The sequence below is a fragment of the Equus caballus genome, chromosome 30 (assembly GCF_041296265.1).
Source record: "Equus caballus isolate H_3958 breed thoroughbred chromosome 30, TB-T2T, whole genome shotgun sequence".
Taxonomy (NCBI): domain Eukaryota; kingdom Metazoa; phylum Chordata; class Mammalia; order Perissodactyla; family Equidae; genus Equus; species Equus caballus.
This window is the reverse complement of record NC_091713.1, coordinates 18353751-18370405: the sequence shown is the minus strand read 5'-3', so window position 1 is coordinate 18370405 and position 16655 is coordinate 18353751. Positions and strand designations below refer to the sequence as shown.

At 36.8% G+C, this 16655-nt stretch overlaps 1 protein-coding gene across 8 annotated transcripts in view; it reads left to right on the top strand.

The window, feature by feature from the left end:
* Positions 1–16655, top strand: part of DISP1 (dispatched RND transporter family member 1) — a 202440-nt gene that overhangs the window by 109315 nt on the left and 76470 nt on the right. For 3 of the 8 annotated variants that reach the window (XM_023632544.2, XM_070256030.1, XM_023632547.2), the window contains one exon: positions 15724–15826. The exons of the other annotated variants lie outside the window; for them this stretch is intronic. The gene's annotated coding sequence lies outside the window, so the exon portion shown is untranslated. The remainder of the gene's footprint in view (positions 1–15723; positions 15827–16655) is intronic. 8 annotated transcript variants of the gene reach the window in all.

Genomic DNA, 16655 nt, shown 5'->3' with positions numbered 1-16655 from the left:
GGGCTTGGGAGCTCTCTGGAGCCTCTTTTTTAAGGGCACTAATCCCATTCATCAGGGCTCCACCCACAGGACCTAATCACCTTCTGAAGGCCCCACCTCCTGATATCATCACTGGGCAGTAGGATTTAACGTAGGAATTTGCGGGGAACGTGGACGTTCAGACCATAGCAGTTTCTTAGGACATGGAAAGCACTTTTCATAAGATAAAAAAGTGTTTTGATAAATTGGACTTCAAGATAATTGCAAATTTCTACTCTTCAAAAGAGACAATTTTAAAAATGTACAGGCGGGCCGGCCTGGTGGCTCAGCAGTTAAGTGCACATGTTCCGCTTTGGCAGCCCAAGGTTCACTGGTTCAGATCCCGGGTGTGGACATGGCACCACTTGGCAAGCCATGCTGTGGTAGGCATCCCACATATAAAATAGAGGAAGATGGGCATGGATGTTAGCTCAGGGCCAGTCTTCCTCAGCAAAAAGAGGAGGATTGGCAGCAGTTAGCTCAGGCCTAATCTTCCTCAAAAAAAAAAAATGTAAAGGAAGGCACAAAATATTTGTAACACAATGTCTGATACACGGTGTTATCTGAATATTTAAAGAACGCTTACAATAGAACAATAAGACAATTTTTTTTTTAAATGGGCAAAGACTTGGAAAGACACTTCAATTCTTTAAAACTCACAATGAGATAACACAACCACCAGAATGTCTAAAATTATAAAGACGAGAATAACAAGTATTGGAGAGAAAGCAGAACAAGTGGAACATTTCTGATGGGAGTATAAAATGGCACAACCACTTGCAAAATAGGCAGTTTTCTGGTAAACATACATGTACCTTATGATCCAGCAATTCCATACCTTCATATTTACCCCAAAGAAATGAAAACATATGCCCACAAAAAAGAATTATTCATGAATGTTCATGTCAGCTGTATTCATGATAGGCAAAAGCTGGAAACAACCTAAATGGCTATGAGTAGGGGAATGGATGAGCAAGTTGGCGTAAGTTCATTCAATGCAATGCTCTTCAACAATAAAAATGAATGAAAGACGGATACAACAGTCTGGATGAATCTCACAGACGTATGTTGAATGAAAGAGACTTGGCACGAAAGAGTACATGTTTTATGGTTCCATTTACAAAGTTCTAGAACAGGCAAAAGTAATCTGTGAATATAGAAATTAGATCGTTGGTTGCCTGGGGTGGGGTACAGTGGGGAGATTGTCTACAAAGAGGTACAAGAAAACTTTGTGAGGCGATAAGAATATTCTATAGCTTGATTGGGTTATTGGTTACGTGGATGTATCTGCCCATTTGTCAAAACGCACTGAACTGTATGCTTAAAATCTGCATTTTATTGTGTGTAAATTATACTTCAATAAGGTTGTTTAAAAGAACACGAAGTTGTTTTAAAAATAACTAAAATATTGTTAGCTTCTAGTTTTGTATATTTTTAAAAAAGCATTTGTCACTTAAATTTATGGGGAGTTGTTCTGTAGTTCTAGGATGCTTTATTAAACTCTCTAGGAGGCAAGTCAATGAACCTGTCATGAATAATTTAACTTTACACCTAATAGTTCTGGTTAAATCCAGAAATAATGAGGTAGGCCCCATTCCCTCAGGGAAATATTTCTTAACATCTATAACTTTCACTTTCATTTGAATGTTTTATGTTTTAAAATACGTACCAGTTTTATTATGTTTACTTTTCTGTATTTTCAAAGGCTAACATAACTTGGTGTTTTACTTAAACTACACATGCCTTAAAAACATGAGTATGTCCATTTTGGATTTATTTTCAAAAAAATATTCCGTATCTAATCTAAATCATAAGAATATTTCTTTTCCCATCTAAATCTTGGATCTTCACAGTCAGTAGTGCATTTTTACTGTCACTTTTTTCTTCTGCTTTGTGTCTTGATGTCCTGCAGATGAATTGTTGACATCTGATTTTCACTAGCCATGCCTTTGAGAAAAAACATAAGCCTTCTCATTAAATCCTCTTATTTGTCAAGTTCTGGTCACTTTCTCAGGGATTATGGCTTCTCGTATATGGAAGAAATTTAGCTGCAAGGATATAAACATTGTTTTGAATGGAAAAAGTCTGCACTAGCTGATGTATTATCAAAGTTTAAGCCAGTATCAAAATGTGTTTTTCAGAGGTGGGAAGAATTATTTTTTTAAAGACTGAGGTCATACAGCAGACTGTTGGGGGAGGGAACACAATTATTGAAGTATTAACTTTGTTTTTATGTGACATAGAGTGTTCTTTAAAGAGTAAAAGTGATTCTGTTGAAAAACAAGTGGAAAATTCTTAGATAATTTGTAACTCTTCCTGATGAATTTTTAGTTCAATTATAACAAGAGCAATTTTTTTAAATTAAAAAATGCCTAATGGTTTAAAACATTTTCAAATGCGTCATCTCATGTGACCTAGACAACAGCTCACTGTGGTTAGCAGGGAAGGCGTGTTTCCATCTTTAATAGATAATGTGTGAGCTGCATTCAGGGTTTGGCTATATTACGTTGGTTTCGTTCCCTTACGTCTATCTCCTGTCTGTCTGAGCTCAGCTTTTGGACTCGTTTAAATTAAATGACCTAGTTAGTGTACTTGGGCTCTGGTCTGCTTTTTCTAAGCACACAGCTAGCACTGAGCTCATTTAACTTTTGTGGCATTTAATCTTTAATGTTTCTGGAGAAAACACTTAAATGTCTTTTCAGAAAATAAATTGTAAGTACCTTTTTAAGCAGCTTCCATTTGAAATAACATTTTATATGAATATAGCTTTTTACTTTTTCAGTTGATTCCTATAACAAGGCCATGAGAAAACGAAAGTTCACAGAAGTGATGTTTAATATAGTCTTTCCATGTCATTGTGCTGTCTCCTGAAATTTTCAATCTGTTGATTTTAGGGGGAGGGAAATCAAGAAATTAGAGTCTGAGATTCTAATGCTAAGAGGATATTTAAAACAGTTTTTTTTTTTTTTTGAGGACCTGAGCTAAGATCTGCCACCAGTCCTCCTCTTTTTACTGAGGAAGACTGGCCCTGAGCTAACATCCGTGCCTATCTTTCTCTATTTCATATGTGGGATGCCTACCACAGCATGGCTTGCCAAGCAGTGCCATGTCCACACCCGGGATTCGAACTGACCAACCCCAGGCCACCAAAGCGGAATGTGCGCACTTAACCGCTGTGCCACCAGGCTGGGCCCTAAAACAGTATTTAAAGTTATTTGCTTTCAGTATCTGCCTGAGAAAATTAGAATATGTCTTCTTAATGAATTATCATCTGTGATTTTCAAGTTGGTGACATGGTTAAGAACAAATAAATGGTTGAGAGTAATTATGGGCGTTGAATCCCAACTTTTATGTGGATCAAGTATTCAGAATAAAATCCTCATTTTAATTATGTCTTCATTACAAAGGATGAGGGCCTTATTTTACATTGTCTGCCTTAAAGGAATAGGATTGTTTCACTAGAACAAGAGGAAATTTAATGTTAAGTACTGTGTAGAGCTGTCTGCTGTCTTAATAAAATTTTTCAAAAAAAAATGGTTTGTTTTTAACACCCTCAAAGAGTTTCTAACTTCAAGTTCAAATAATTTTAATACAGAGTTTAATAAAAGGTATAATATATACTGTATAATTAGGTAAGTTAGTAAGATTAAACTAAGCAAAATTCAGATAGTTTAGTACCTAAAATCCTCACAGGGTGCACATGTTGGATGGTGTACGATTCCTTATTAACATTAGTTCTGAGAACTGGGATTGATAGTACAGTGGTTGAGGGTTTAGGCTCTGCATTCAGACTGCCTAGGTTTCAATGTCAGTTCTGCCACTTTCTCATTATGTGAGTTGGGATGACTTTTATAAGCCTGAGTTTTCTCGTTGATAAAATGAGGATAATCATAGTACTTGCCTTTTCAGGTAAGAATGAGGATTAGATGAGAATGTATCTGAAGCATTTATATCATACATGCACACATGTGACACAGTTAATTTGGATTATTATCTCTATCAGTAGATGAGGACATACATAAAAAAGAAAATCTAGTTGGTGAGTGCTTTTGACTTCACTGCACACTTAATTTGTTGATTTTCAGTGCATCTGTTCTCTCTTTCTTTGGAGATCCTGTTGAGTAATGAATTAATCAGAATTTGGAAAAGTGGTGACCCTCAACAAATTTGCAAACTGGATGATATATAACTGGGTAGTCTGAAAGACTAAAACTTGGCTGTAGGTATGCTTTAAATTAAAACAGCACCAACCAAAATAACCCAGAACATCCTTTTTTAAAAGAAGACTTTATGTTTTCTAGAACAATTTTAGATTCACCGTAAAACTGAGAGGAAGTTGCTGAGATTTCCCATATACCCCTGCCCCCACACACGCATAACCTCCCCCACTATAAAGATCCCTCTCCAGAGTGGTACATTTGTCACAACTAATGAACCTACAATGACACATCATAATCACCAAGAGCCCCTAGTTTACATTAGCGTTCACTCTTGGTGGTGTACATTCTATGGGTTTGGACAAATGTATGATGACGTGTGTCCATCATTATAGTATGATACAGAGTATTTTCACTGCCTTAAAAACCCTCTGTGCTCCGCCTATTCATCCTTCCCTCCTCCCTCAACCGCTGGCAACTGCTGATCTTTTTCCTGTCTCCGTAGTTTTGCCTCTTCCAGAATGTCGTATAGTTGGACTCATACAATATGTAGCCTTTCCAGATTGGCATCTTTCACTTAGCAATATGCATTTAAACTGCCTCCATATCTTTTCATGCTGGATAGCTCATTTGTTTTTAGTGCCAAATAATGTTCCATTGTCTGGATGTACCACAGTTCATTTATCCATTCATCTACTGAAAGATATCTTGGCTCCTTCCAGAACATACTTTTAAGGCAGGAGAATAACTCACCTGAAAAATTAGACTTAGGAGATCAAGATGAAAGTAGTGAACTGTGATCTCAGTTTATCACAGTGTGATCCCCATTAAGTTAACTACAGTCTCACTGTAAATAAACCATGATCTCAACTCGTATTATGTAAACAGAGTGATGATTGGGAGCTAACGCTTGGTGCTTTGTCTGGAGAGCTGGGCAGGAGCTCAAGGGAGATGTAGGACCAAGAGAAGTTTTTTGTTTGTTTTGTTGCTGTTCTTAAAATGGGAAAAATAAGAGCATATTTGTAAACTGATGGGAATGATCCAGTAGAGAGGGAAAATTTTATGAGAAAAATTAGAATTGACTGACAATGTTCTTTAGTAGCTGAGAGAGAATGGAATCTAGTACACGAGTGTAGGGGTTAGCCTTGAAGTGAGAACAGTTTATCTCCAGAAACAGGCTGGATGGCAGAAAACTAACTGGTGTACAGATGTTGGTAGGTGAGTAGCTGTGATGGGGGGCAGTTGTGGAAGTTCTCTTCTGATGCTTGTGTATTCTCGGTGGAATAGAAACCCAGGTCATTAGCCCAACATGAGGATGGTGAAGGAGTTGTCAGAGGTTTGAAGAGCCAGGAAAAACTATGAAATAGACATCTGAAAGAAAAAGAGAAAGCATTAACAGTGACAGAGACAAAAGATAAGTTTCCTACAAAGAATGAAGATTAAGACTGACCCCAGACTTTTTAGCAGATGCCCGAAGGCTGTGGAATAATATCTTCAAAGTCCTGAGGGAAATAATTTAAGAGTGAGAGTGAAAAGAAGACATTTTGGGACGTGTAGAGACTGAGGTTGTACGCTATTCATAGATTTTTGCCAAAAGAGCTACAAAAGCATGTGCTTCAATTAGAAGGAAACTGAAACTAGATGGAAAGTGTGAGATGCAGGAATCAATATGAGCAAAGAAGAGGGTAAATATTTATGTATTTCTAAGTAACATTAATTGTAAAAAGTAAATATTAAAGTGTAAAGTTATATATTTAAATATATCTACTTATAGTAATGTGAAGAATTTGGAACATATGTTTTTAATATAACATTTGCTTAAGTTATTGTGTTTTTTCCCTTCAGATGAGTGAGAAAAACAAAAAGTTCTACAAACTGGCTGTGAAGAGCTCAGGTTGTTCGAGCTGCCTTTGTGCTCACTATTTAGAAACTTGAGTGCAGTGTGACCTTAATCTACACTTTGTGAAATTAGAAGGCACCGGAGATACTTGACCTTGCCTTCCAAGGATGCTGGACATTAGTACTCTAAATCCTTGATTTCTCAGATACCAAAGACATTCCCAGGCTTTGAGATGTTCGCGCAGGGGCTCGGGAAGAGATCTACTGCTGTGCGTTAGAAGGCTTACGTTTGGGCAGTCCCCCGAAGGAGACAGTAGAGTGAATAAACCTCGAATTTATGCTTAAATACATTTTTTATTTTCCTTGCCTGCTTCAGTGTTTGTGTCCAGATCAAATAAGACCTAGGATATATGCTGTGTACTCCTACAATTCAGGTCCCTTTTATGGAAAAGAAACGTCGGCTGCTTATTCCTTTCCCTAATCAGGAAGGATTAAGCTCACAGTTGTTGGACAACCGCTGAAAAATATTCTCATGTTCTTTATGTAAAGGCTTAGACATCTTTAGAAATCGCTTGAAACATAGAAGGTGTTTGATTACCTGCCAATGTGAGACTTTTCATCTGTTTTATTTTTCCAAAACTAAAAAGTAATCTCCAAGGTGGAAGTCTGAATTATTTGTTAGATAGGAAGTATATTTTTGCAAGCTTCCTGCGCCTCTGCCCTTAAGTGATCGTTCAGCCTTTGGTCTATCACATCATGATAAGTCATGGCTGGGCCATTGGTTCTAAACTGTACCAAAGATGTTATTTACAGACTAACTTTCTTGTAGACTTTTTCAGTATCATTTAACACTTCAGCATCCTTGATGTTCAAAGAGGCTTAAAGTTCGTTTCTCAAATCTTTTCTCTTAATGTGATACTTTATATTAAATGTAGAAAGGATGATTTATCTTTAGCTTATTGGTTTTAACCAATAAAGTGATTTCTACTCATTTGATAATATTACTGGAATATTTTACCTTCTTAAACTCTGTATTCCTATATTACCAGAAAAACAAAATATACTGCAAGTAATGTTTGCTGGTAAATGCCATTCAGATAATTTATTGCGAGACTGATCTTACTGATTTTTTAGATGAGGATTTTTATTATTATTATTTCTAAAAGGAATTAAGTAGCTACTATAAACTCTGCTAGGGAAAAGTTGGAGCATAAAAATGCAAAAATAAGATGGATTATGACATCTTAAGTGTTCTGTTGAGTTAACATTTTATTTTACAAATAAACAGTTTAAGAAATATTTCTTCTCGTCAGTGTTAATTCTAAATCAGGCTAGTCTGAGATACATATTACGAATGCTCAGAGTGGAAAATATACACCTGTGGAGAAGAATATGTCATGGTAAATATGTTTATACAGCTGTGTGATAATGTTAGTTATTACAGAGTACATTTACAGAATCATGTAATGAGCCTCATTTTCAAACAACCGTTAACTTTGGCTTAGAAATAGCTAATTAAAGAATAACTTTATTTTTCAAATGCAGACTGTACATATAGCGTCAATATATAGCATCATTGTAGCTATCTACAAACTCCGAATGCAGAAATTCGATCATAAGTAAATATTGGCTAATTTCTGAGGAAATACACACTTCTTCTTGTAAGATTATTTATTTATAATCTATGCTTTCATTGCATATAATGCCTACTCTTAGTACCAGACCAAGTTTCCATTAAACTTTATTACACTTACATGGACTCTTCTGTGATGCTTTAATAAAATTATAAAATTGACTTAATTGGGTCTGTGTGAAAGCTTCCCTTTTCATTAATAATTCCATTTATTCCGTCAGGTTATTAGTTTTGGATAACTTGTGTGACTTCATTCAGATTTGTACTAGAATATGAATAAATATATTAAAAAAGCACAAGTAAAAGCAAATTTTAAAAGGTACTCAAAGGACTTTGAGGATTTAAAAAAAAATTTGATTCAAAAGAGTGAGTAAAATGTTACCATTAAATGTGTATTGCTGTAGTGTTATCTGTAAAAATATTTTATCTGAAAAATTTAACAGGGAGTGAGTGGTTTCATCCTTTTGTCTAAGTTTTGAGCACCTGTTGTGTGCTCTGTTAAACTCAAGAAATACCAGGATGGAAGACTTATTTTCTACCCTCAAAGATTTTGGTTTCCTTCCATCTAGAGCGAATACCAAGCATCAACTTGTAATTACCAGCAGTTACTTTCTTTAAACCTACTATGTGAGAGGAAGATATTGCAAATCTATTCAGCATATATAGTGGCATCTTTATTATACCCTTAACTCTTTTTATAATTCTCTAAAATTAATACTAAGATATAAGATATAAGATACTAAGATATAAGAGGGCCTAGAAAGACAATATAGTAGATTCACTAGATATCCGTTTCTACTCCTGGAAAAGCAAGTTTGAAATGCTTTGGGGGTCAGTAGTTTTTGCTTGTTTAAATAATTTTATTTCTAATATGGATCTAGAATCATGGGGTGTTTGGAGTTGATTCGAGGTTAATTGTGGAAGGTTTTACCTCAATATTTTTCACAGCACTAAGCGTGGTGAGTAACATATAGCAGGTGCTTCATAAGTATTTATTGAATGAATGAATAAATAAGGATTGTTAAAGAGGGGCCATTTATTGGCAGATAAGAAGGAGATCCTTCTAGCAGAGGAGGGAACCAAGGTCACAAGAATTATGAAGGGGTTTGCTAGGTTGGACAAGAGATGAGGTCAGAATAAACAAGCAATCTAATTAACAGAGGGGCTAACATATTAAACTGAGTAGTTTGAGCTTTAGTATGAGAGCCCTAGATGATGACACGAATGTTTGGTCTGAGCAGAATTAGTTTGCTTAACTCTGTAGGATGTGGTAAAAGTGGAAAGCAGCTAGAGCAGTACTGCTCAAAAGTGTGGTTCCCCAACAGCAGCTTCAGCATCATCTGGGAGCTTGGTAGAAATTCAAATTCCAGGGCCCTACCCCAGAACTACTGATGAGGAGCGGGGAAGGGAGAGACCCAGCAATCTGTGTTTTAATGGGCCTTCCAGGGAATTCTGAGATCAGCAGGCTCATCAGGTAATAGGTAGCAGCCGTGAGATTAGGGATTCTTTTGAAGAGATGACCACTAAGGTCATTTCCAACTGTAAACTGAAAGATTTAAAGATTTGATGATTTATTATAGCAGTACAGAAATTATTAAGCAATGAATGTACAGAGTTTTAAAACAAGTAGAGATTTTCATACTTTGGAGGAGTAAGCTTAGGCTTTCAGCTTTGCAGGTGGAAGGACACTTATCAGTTTACCTAGAAGTAACTGGAGACTTCTTTGTAATGTACGATGTCAATTCATTATGTTATAGTGGAAATGAAGCTAGCTCAAACCGGAACCATACACTTCCATTTGATGTGTTTATTCTCCCAGAAGATAAAAGTATAAATCAAAGAGGTTGTATGATGGACAGAGAATTAAATCAAAGGCAATTGGATATTCTTAAGCATTAGTTCTTTTGAAATCAATGACCTAATAATTTACTTTCTCCATTCCAAGAATATTTCAATGTAAAATAAATGGAACCCTTCTGAAATCAAAGACCATTTTCTCCTGTTCAGTGCTGAAGACCCCTGAAGAATCTTTATTCTTTGACCTTGTCTTTTCCTTTCTTCCTTTTTTTTTTTTTTGAGAATTCCTGGAGATTATAACTCTTCTCTTTGTGATGTTATTATACTACACTTGGTAAATGTATTGTATCCTGGTGGCTTCATGGTGTGGTTTTGGATATCCTCTGTTCTTGCTTGTAGTATGTACCCTACAAAAAAGCTTCTTGGGTTGGGTTACTTCTGAGAATGATGTGGGCTAAATGGGTTTGAGTTGATTCATGTTAATTTCAGTTTCCAATTTGAGATAAACTTTTCTTATAGAATTATGTCACCAACTGTATGTAGAGAACAAAGGAAGTCAGGAAGAGATGATCAGGCACTGTGTCTAGTGTTTTATACCTGTTAGCTCAGTTATTTTCTTAAAATTATAACAGTTTCAAGCTCATTATGAATTACACCGGCAATTATCACATTCGTGTGGCTGCCATCACAGTATGGCTATTTTTAATCAAAGCAAATATAACATGCACCACTATGATTGTTTATGAATGTGTTAATGCTCTTCTGTTGTGATTCAAGATTCTGTCAACATGTTTTGTTAATGCACATTTACTTGCACTTACTAGGTGAAAGTTACTTATCAAGAACCTATTCTATATTAGGCACCATGCTGGACACTCAGGTGCAGACAAGATACAGGAGAGTGCTGGTCAGGGTTGCTCCATAAGATCTTGTTTCAACACCATCCTCCCCACATGGCAATGAGGGAATATAAAAGAGAAAACTAAAATGACATAGCCAGATTCAAAATCAAGACAAACATCTCAGACGACTGGAGAGTGGTCAGAAATGGAAAGTTGTAAGTAGGACTGGAACTGGGAGCCTGCCAAGTTCCTGGCCAGAAGTGGAAAGTTGCTCAACTACTACTCAGCTCCCACACAGGAAAGGGGAGATGGAACCAGGCTCATGGCCTGAAGGAACAAGTGGAGTGACGAGAACCCTGCCCCAGCCTGGTTTCCATCATCGTCATTGGAAGCTAAAGCCTTGCTTCTCTCCCCACTTTTGGGAGCCATAGTGTTATTGGGAGCTATGAACCAAAGAGACAAAGCAGGATAAAAACACAGTTAACACAGTTTAGTGACCAGAAACTGAGACACATTGTCTGCTGGCTCTGTAATATCCCTAATATCACCATAGAGCTGAAGTTTTAAAATGTTCTTATCTGGACTGTTACAGAGCTAATAGTACAAAATCAGGGGGCAAGGGCAGGCAGCCACACAAACAATTGTCAGGAGAGGGAAGAAAGAGAAACCAGGTTAAAACAAAACAAAACAATAATTCCCATTAAAAAATGAGCCTGCAAACCTAATTGCCAAACCACATGTTAAAGAAGACCAAAAAAAAGAGAACGTGAATACACTACTAAGGGGCTTTGTGCTGAGAACTGTAACATAAGCACGTTCGGGATGCTCAAAGAGCAGAGGACATGGTGCCTCAGATTGTCCACGGTTGTTGAAAGACATGAGTCGTCAGATCAAAGTACACTCCAGGTACTAAATAGGGTAAGTAAAGGTAAATCCACACCTAGAGACATTGGAGTAGAACTACATCAAACAGAAAGAGAAAATACTAAAACAATCAGGGGGAAAAGACTTGACTTAAAGGAATGACGGTTAGACTTAGGGATTTCTCATTGGCAACCAAGATGCCAGAAGACAATGAAGTAATAACTTCAGAGTGCTGAGGAAAAAATAAATGTATAGAATTTCATACTCTGCTAAACTATTATTCCAGAATGAGAACAACATTAAGAAAATCTTAGATATATAAAATGAACGTTTACCATTCATGTAACTTCCCAGAAGAAATGCTAAAAGAAGCACTCAACCAGAAGTTATCCCAGAGGGAAGGTGTGGGTGAAATTAGGAAATAATACTGAAATTGATCAAGTATATCAGAGAGGTATAGCAGTCGTTTCTTATCTTGGAGAATGTGTGAGCATGATATGTTAAACAATAACATTAATTTAATTACTCCAAGTACAAAAATATAATCTCTTAAGACATTGCAAATATCCAGTACGTGGTAGAGAAATTAGTTGTTTGGTAATCAAGGGAGAATTATCTCTGTGAACCAAAGCAGTCTAAAAAGAGAAAAGGAAATTTAGCTGTACCTTGAAGAAATAGGTAGAATTCAGCTTTGCCAATCTCATGGAAGATTGAGCAGTGGAAAGGAGAAATGTGAATATATTGTATGTAGGTCATGAAGCCGAAGACTCATTTTGAACACAGTTCGGCCAGACTAGGGGATTTACATAAAAGAGTGATTAGGGAGGTTCTTCTGAACCTCTCGGAACCCCTGTGATGGGCGTGAGGGTATCTCTGTGGAGAGAAATAGGATGGCCTTCTTTTTAGCTGACTGCTTTTCTAGGCAGAATCTAGTAATTTGTCTTCTGTAAATGAGCAATATACATTTCTTTGAGATTTAAGAGTAGTTGGTTTAGGGACTTTGTTTTTTTGGTAAAACTCTGTCTTCTCAAGTTGTGTGTGTGTGTGTGTGTGTGTTTTCTTTTTCCTGATGGTGAATTTAGATCATTTGAAAGGCTCCCTCTCCTTATGTTATTTTAACTTGGGGTTAAACCTATTTTTCACTTTGTCTCTTAGTGATCCTTAGACGGAATAAATGCTGCTTAGGTACTAGTATAAAGTAAGGGTGTCATAGTATCAGGAGTATCTTTAAAACCAAGCCTGCTGTGGTTTCCAATTTGAATTGTCTTGGATTTACTGTGCTTCAAGTATAAGACTGTGGAGAGCAAAGTTAAGGCACTCTTAAAAGGAAGAGTGCCAGTATCTGGTGTCTTCTCTCTCTTTTACAAATGGAAGAGATTATATTGATAAGGGAGTGAGGTGGTGGGTGCCAGCTCCAAAGAGTAGCAAGGGATGGGTGCATAGTGGCAGCCACCGGTGCTCACAGTATCCTTGTCCATAGGCCAGTGGAAGCCAACTCTTGTCTGAGATTCCCAGTAGTCCCCCGTTTTTCTAAGCTCTTACTACTGTGCTTTAACTAAGTTCCTGTGTGTCCAGAATTATAATGGATGTTATGGGGTTATATCAAAAAAGTAACTTGGAATCTCAAGAAGAACCAGAGTGTGCCAGAGTGCTTAGTCATACCTTTGCAATAACTGAAGTATTGCAGTTTTCTCCATTTGTGTTTTTTCTCCCAATAAATTATTCTAGAAGCCAAGATTATTACTCTGTGTTTGATTATAGCATAAAGCACCTAATTTTTCTTCCCCCTTACCTATTTGTTATATTTTGCCCTCTCCCCTCAGTTTCCTCTTCTCCCCTCAGATTGCCTTAGTTTCTGTCTTCTTTTCTTCCCCATTATTCGATGTGAATATCTTAAATATATCACCTTGACACTATGGCTATTTTCCATTTCCCATATTCCTTTCACCATTTGCCTTCCGTTACTTCCTTTCCTCTCCTCTCCCTGTTTGCCTTAGTGTCCTCATATCTTGAACTCTTTCTACAAGGGGCTTCTTAAAGTTAATTATAGGGAGTTGACTTTTGTATTAACCAAATTGTTCCTTTTAACTTTAATTTATTCTCAGGGCTTATTAGACAGCAGAAAAATAAAAGCCAATCACACTATATTCATAAAGCTTCAGTAAACTTTTGTTGAACTTATTTAGTTATTTAAGTTTCACTAAAGAATGTGTTCTAGAAAAATAGGGTGATAGGGAGGTGCTTTCATGTCCAAGTATTGACAGATGATGTAATGGGGGCAGGAATGAAGCGTGGCCGCCATATGCAGTGATGTGATCTTGGGATATGAGATAATTCGCAGCACTCTCAACCTGCATGACGAGATTTTGACAGCAGGAATGCTAAAAAAAAAATTACTGAACTTAAAAAAAACTTTGAACTAGACATTAACTTTTGGAATAAAGTAAAAAATAGTTACTGGAACTTAGTACATTAAAAAGATTTATTTCGATGTTGTGAAAAGTATCACCCCCACCCTATCTCCTTGGTTCTTGGTGTCACTTGTATTCTCTTAAAAGGTTTACTTATGAAATAGTTACAAATGAAATAGAAAACTGACTGAATCATTTTCTAAAGTATTAAAGAATTAAGCAAATAAATTAATGTATTTATTTTTCATGGGTAAGATAATTAGCTATCAAAATATTAGTTTGTTTGTATCAATATAGAGTGGAGATGTTACTATTAGACCCATATTATCCAAAATATGAACTTCCAAGTTAGAGAGTTTATTTGAAAAAGAAGTTGCTTCATAAAATATTAAAATTACTTGAAGTACATTCTTTTACTTGCTCAGCAATAAGATTTTACCCTTGATAAGCTTCCTTCTCTGCTTTTGCTGTTTAACTTTTTGTCTGAAAACAGATTCACAGGATACTAGCACTAAGCATTCAGTAAATGAGTAGATGAAAAATAAAGTAGGACTCTCTTGTTAGCATTCATTTTTGGGATAACTTTTATAAAGTTTGAGATTCAAACACTCCTTGTTTCTGTATAATTGGTACACTCCAGAGCCAAGAGGGGAGAACTTGTTTTATTCCAAAATTTGTACTTGAAAGTGGGAATAGTTTATTTTTTAAAAAACACGTTCCAAACAAAAAATGGGTAAGGTCTGCTCGTATAACTCATACTGTTATATGTTTCTGTTACCTAAGCCAGTACAGGTTTACTCAGACGCAGGTGATCTGAAGGAAATCATTAAAATCTTGGGGTGGTTATAAAATTCCTACTCCTCTATTTGAAGTTAGTCTTGATCAAAGGGATCAGGATTTAAGTTTTTAAAGGGAACTTTTTAAAAATAAAAACTCTTTTAAGGAGACTTGTGCAAATGCACAGTTGAACATTTCAAATATAGTACCAGAATCCAGAAATAAATGTGTATTACTATATACAAATTTAATTGCCTTTTAAAATATATTACACCAGTGGGAAATTAGTTTTATCCTTTGAAGTCGAGATCAGAAAAAAATTTTTTCTTGTGACCTGGTGAGGTCTGTTATTATTATTAATTTGGATTCAAGTTTTCTTTGGACCAGCTCAAGGGCCTTTGCCCTCAGAAACAAGACGACACAGGCCTTAAGACCTTACCTCCTTTTTCAGTCTCTCACCACCACACCCCCCGCCTTCTTTTTCACTTGCCCCATTGAAAAGGATACAGAGTTATCACTGTGAGAATAAGACTGTAAATTCTGTCCCCCTCCTAGGAGATAGGATGAGAGACCTTGTAAAATTTAGTCTTTGACAGTGTCAAAAAATGTAAGGAGGTTAAGATCATGGTAGCAAAGACTGAGCATCTTTCTGAGTCTACTCCTGGCTTTATAAAAGCTGAGCTCAGCTGTCGTTGTCCTGGACACTGTCTTTGAGTACTGATTGCCAGTGTGTCAGTATCAACAGTAACCATTGTTGCAAACAGAGATTACAAAAGGCAGTTACTTCTAAAAGTTGTGCTTCTTTGATCTAAGTAAAAGGTACATTTTAGCTTTATGCAAGATTAGGGGTTATTTTAGAGATTTGTGACAGTTCCTTTTGTTTCCATATAGGGAATCTGAGCTTGATCCTTGATGCTGGATTTGACTCCTTGCAAAGCCAGCAGGGTGTGGATGCTTATTACTAAGGCATTCCATTTGGCAGAGGAGGGAATGAACACTGCACTGCCTAATATCCCCTGGGGATGGCAAGGGGGAGTGCATAATGTCCCTTGCTGTGACCGAGGGCTGTGTTGACCAACTGTGTACTGTGTAAGGGAATGTGACTCGAGGATATTAGCTAGAGTCATACTTAGGAATTCTTGGTCATTGACCAAGCTATCCAGGAAAGCAAGGACAGTTGGGTGACTTAAACAAAGCAGATCCCTTAACTTAGGAATAAAACAAAGAACTTACTCGTTTCATTTCTCCGACTCCTCAGTTTTTTTTGTTCATCCTTCATTCTCTTATAGTCTAAGACACTTTCAGTGTCTGACCTTTGTGAAGTCTAAATACTGGATTTCACTAATAGCAGTGTGATAAATATCTCTTTTCTGTTTCTTTTTAAGGCAGAGGTCATCTTGGTGCTATACCCTGTTATTAATATAACTTGGAACTCTGATACAATGACCTGCTTAATAAATAAAGTACTTCCCTGCTACCAGTAATTGGGTAAGCTGATTTTGTTATTGTTGCTTTGTGACCAAAGTAACCGAAGGCCCCTTTCCTTTGGTGCTTCTCTGCAAGTGCAGTGCTTGGACCAGTGCTTGTTACAGATTTGTCACAGTCATTTTCATTTTACAATTAGGTTGTGAGTTTTAATATAAAGGAATAGAAATGTTTAAATTCACTTTAAGTATTTTCCCCCCTACATTTTTGTGAAAAGTTTTGCAATCTTAGGTTTTTAGAGTGCCCAGAACAAGTTAACCAAGAAGGATGTGGATTTTCTTCTCTAAAGATGTTTAAGGTGGAGGATGGCTCAAATGAATGTTACATGTTTTCTCAGCCCCAGTTCTAGCATTTGGAGAACTCTGGTAGCATACATCACAGCATGTACATGGTGGCTTGGTATGGGCATTGGGACAGCTGCCTTGTCATGTCCACACTTCCCAGCACTGGAGCTGGAGCATTTACCAGTCCATACCAGGAGCTCCATTCTGCCTGACAGCCCAGAAAGGTCTACCATTCAGGGATGGCAGTGACCAACTGGGACTTGCCTAGGCTCTCAGCTTTAGGATTTGCAATGAATGGGCCAAAGATGCCTTGTTCTTGAGGAGCCTGACTGTAGAGCACACTAATCATTGTGATGGTTTTTGTTTCAATGTTTTTGAAGTGGTGTTTGCTGAGCTTAGTGACATGCTGTCCTTAAATATGTTAAGATAACCTTTTGCCTTCTGTGACCTAATCTAGTTTCTAAGCTACCCCATTTATATATGTATTCTTTCAGCCAGGCCTATGTTTTGAGCTTGACAACACTGCTATGTTGGGATATTTTAGAAGA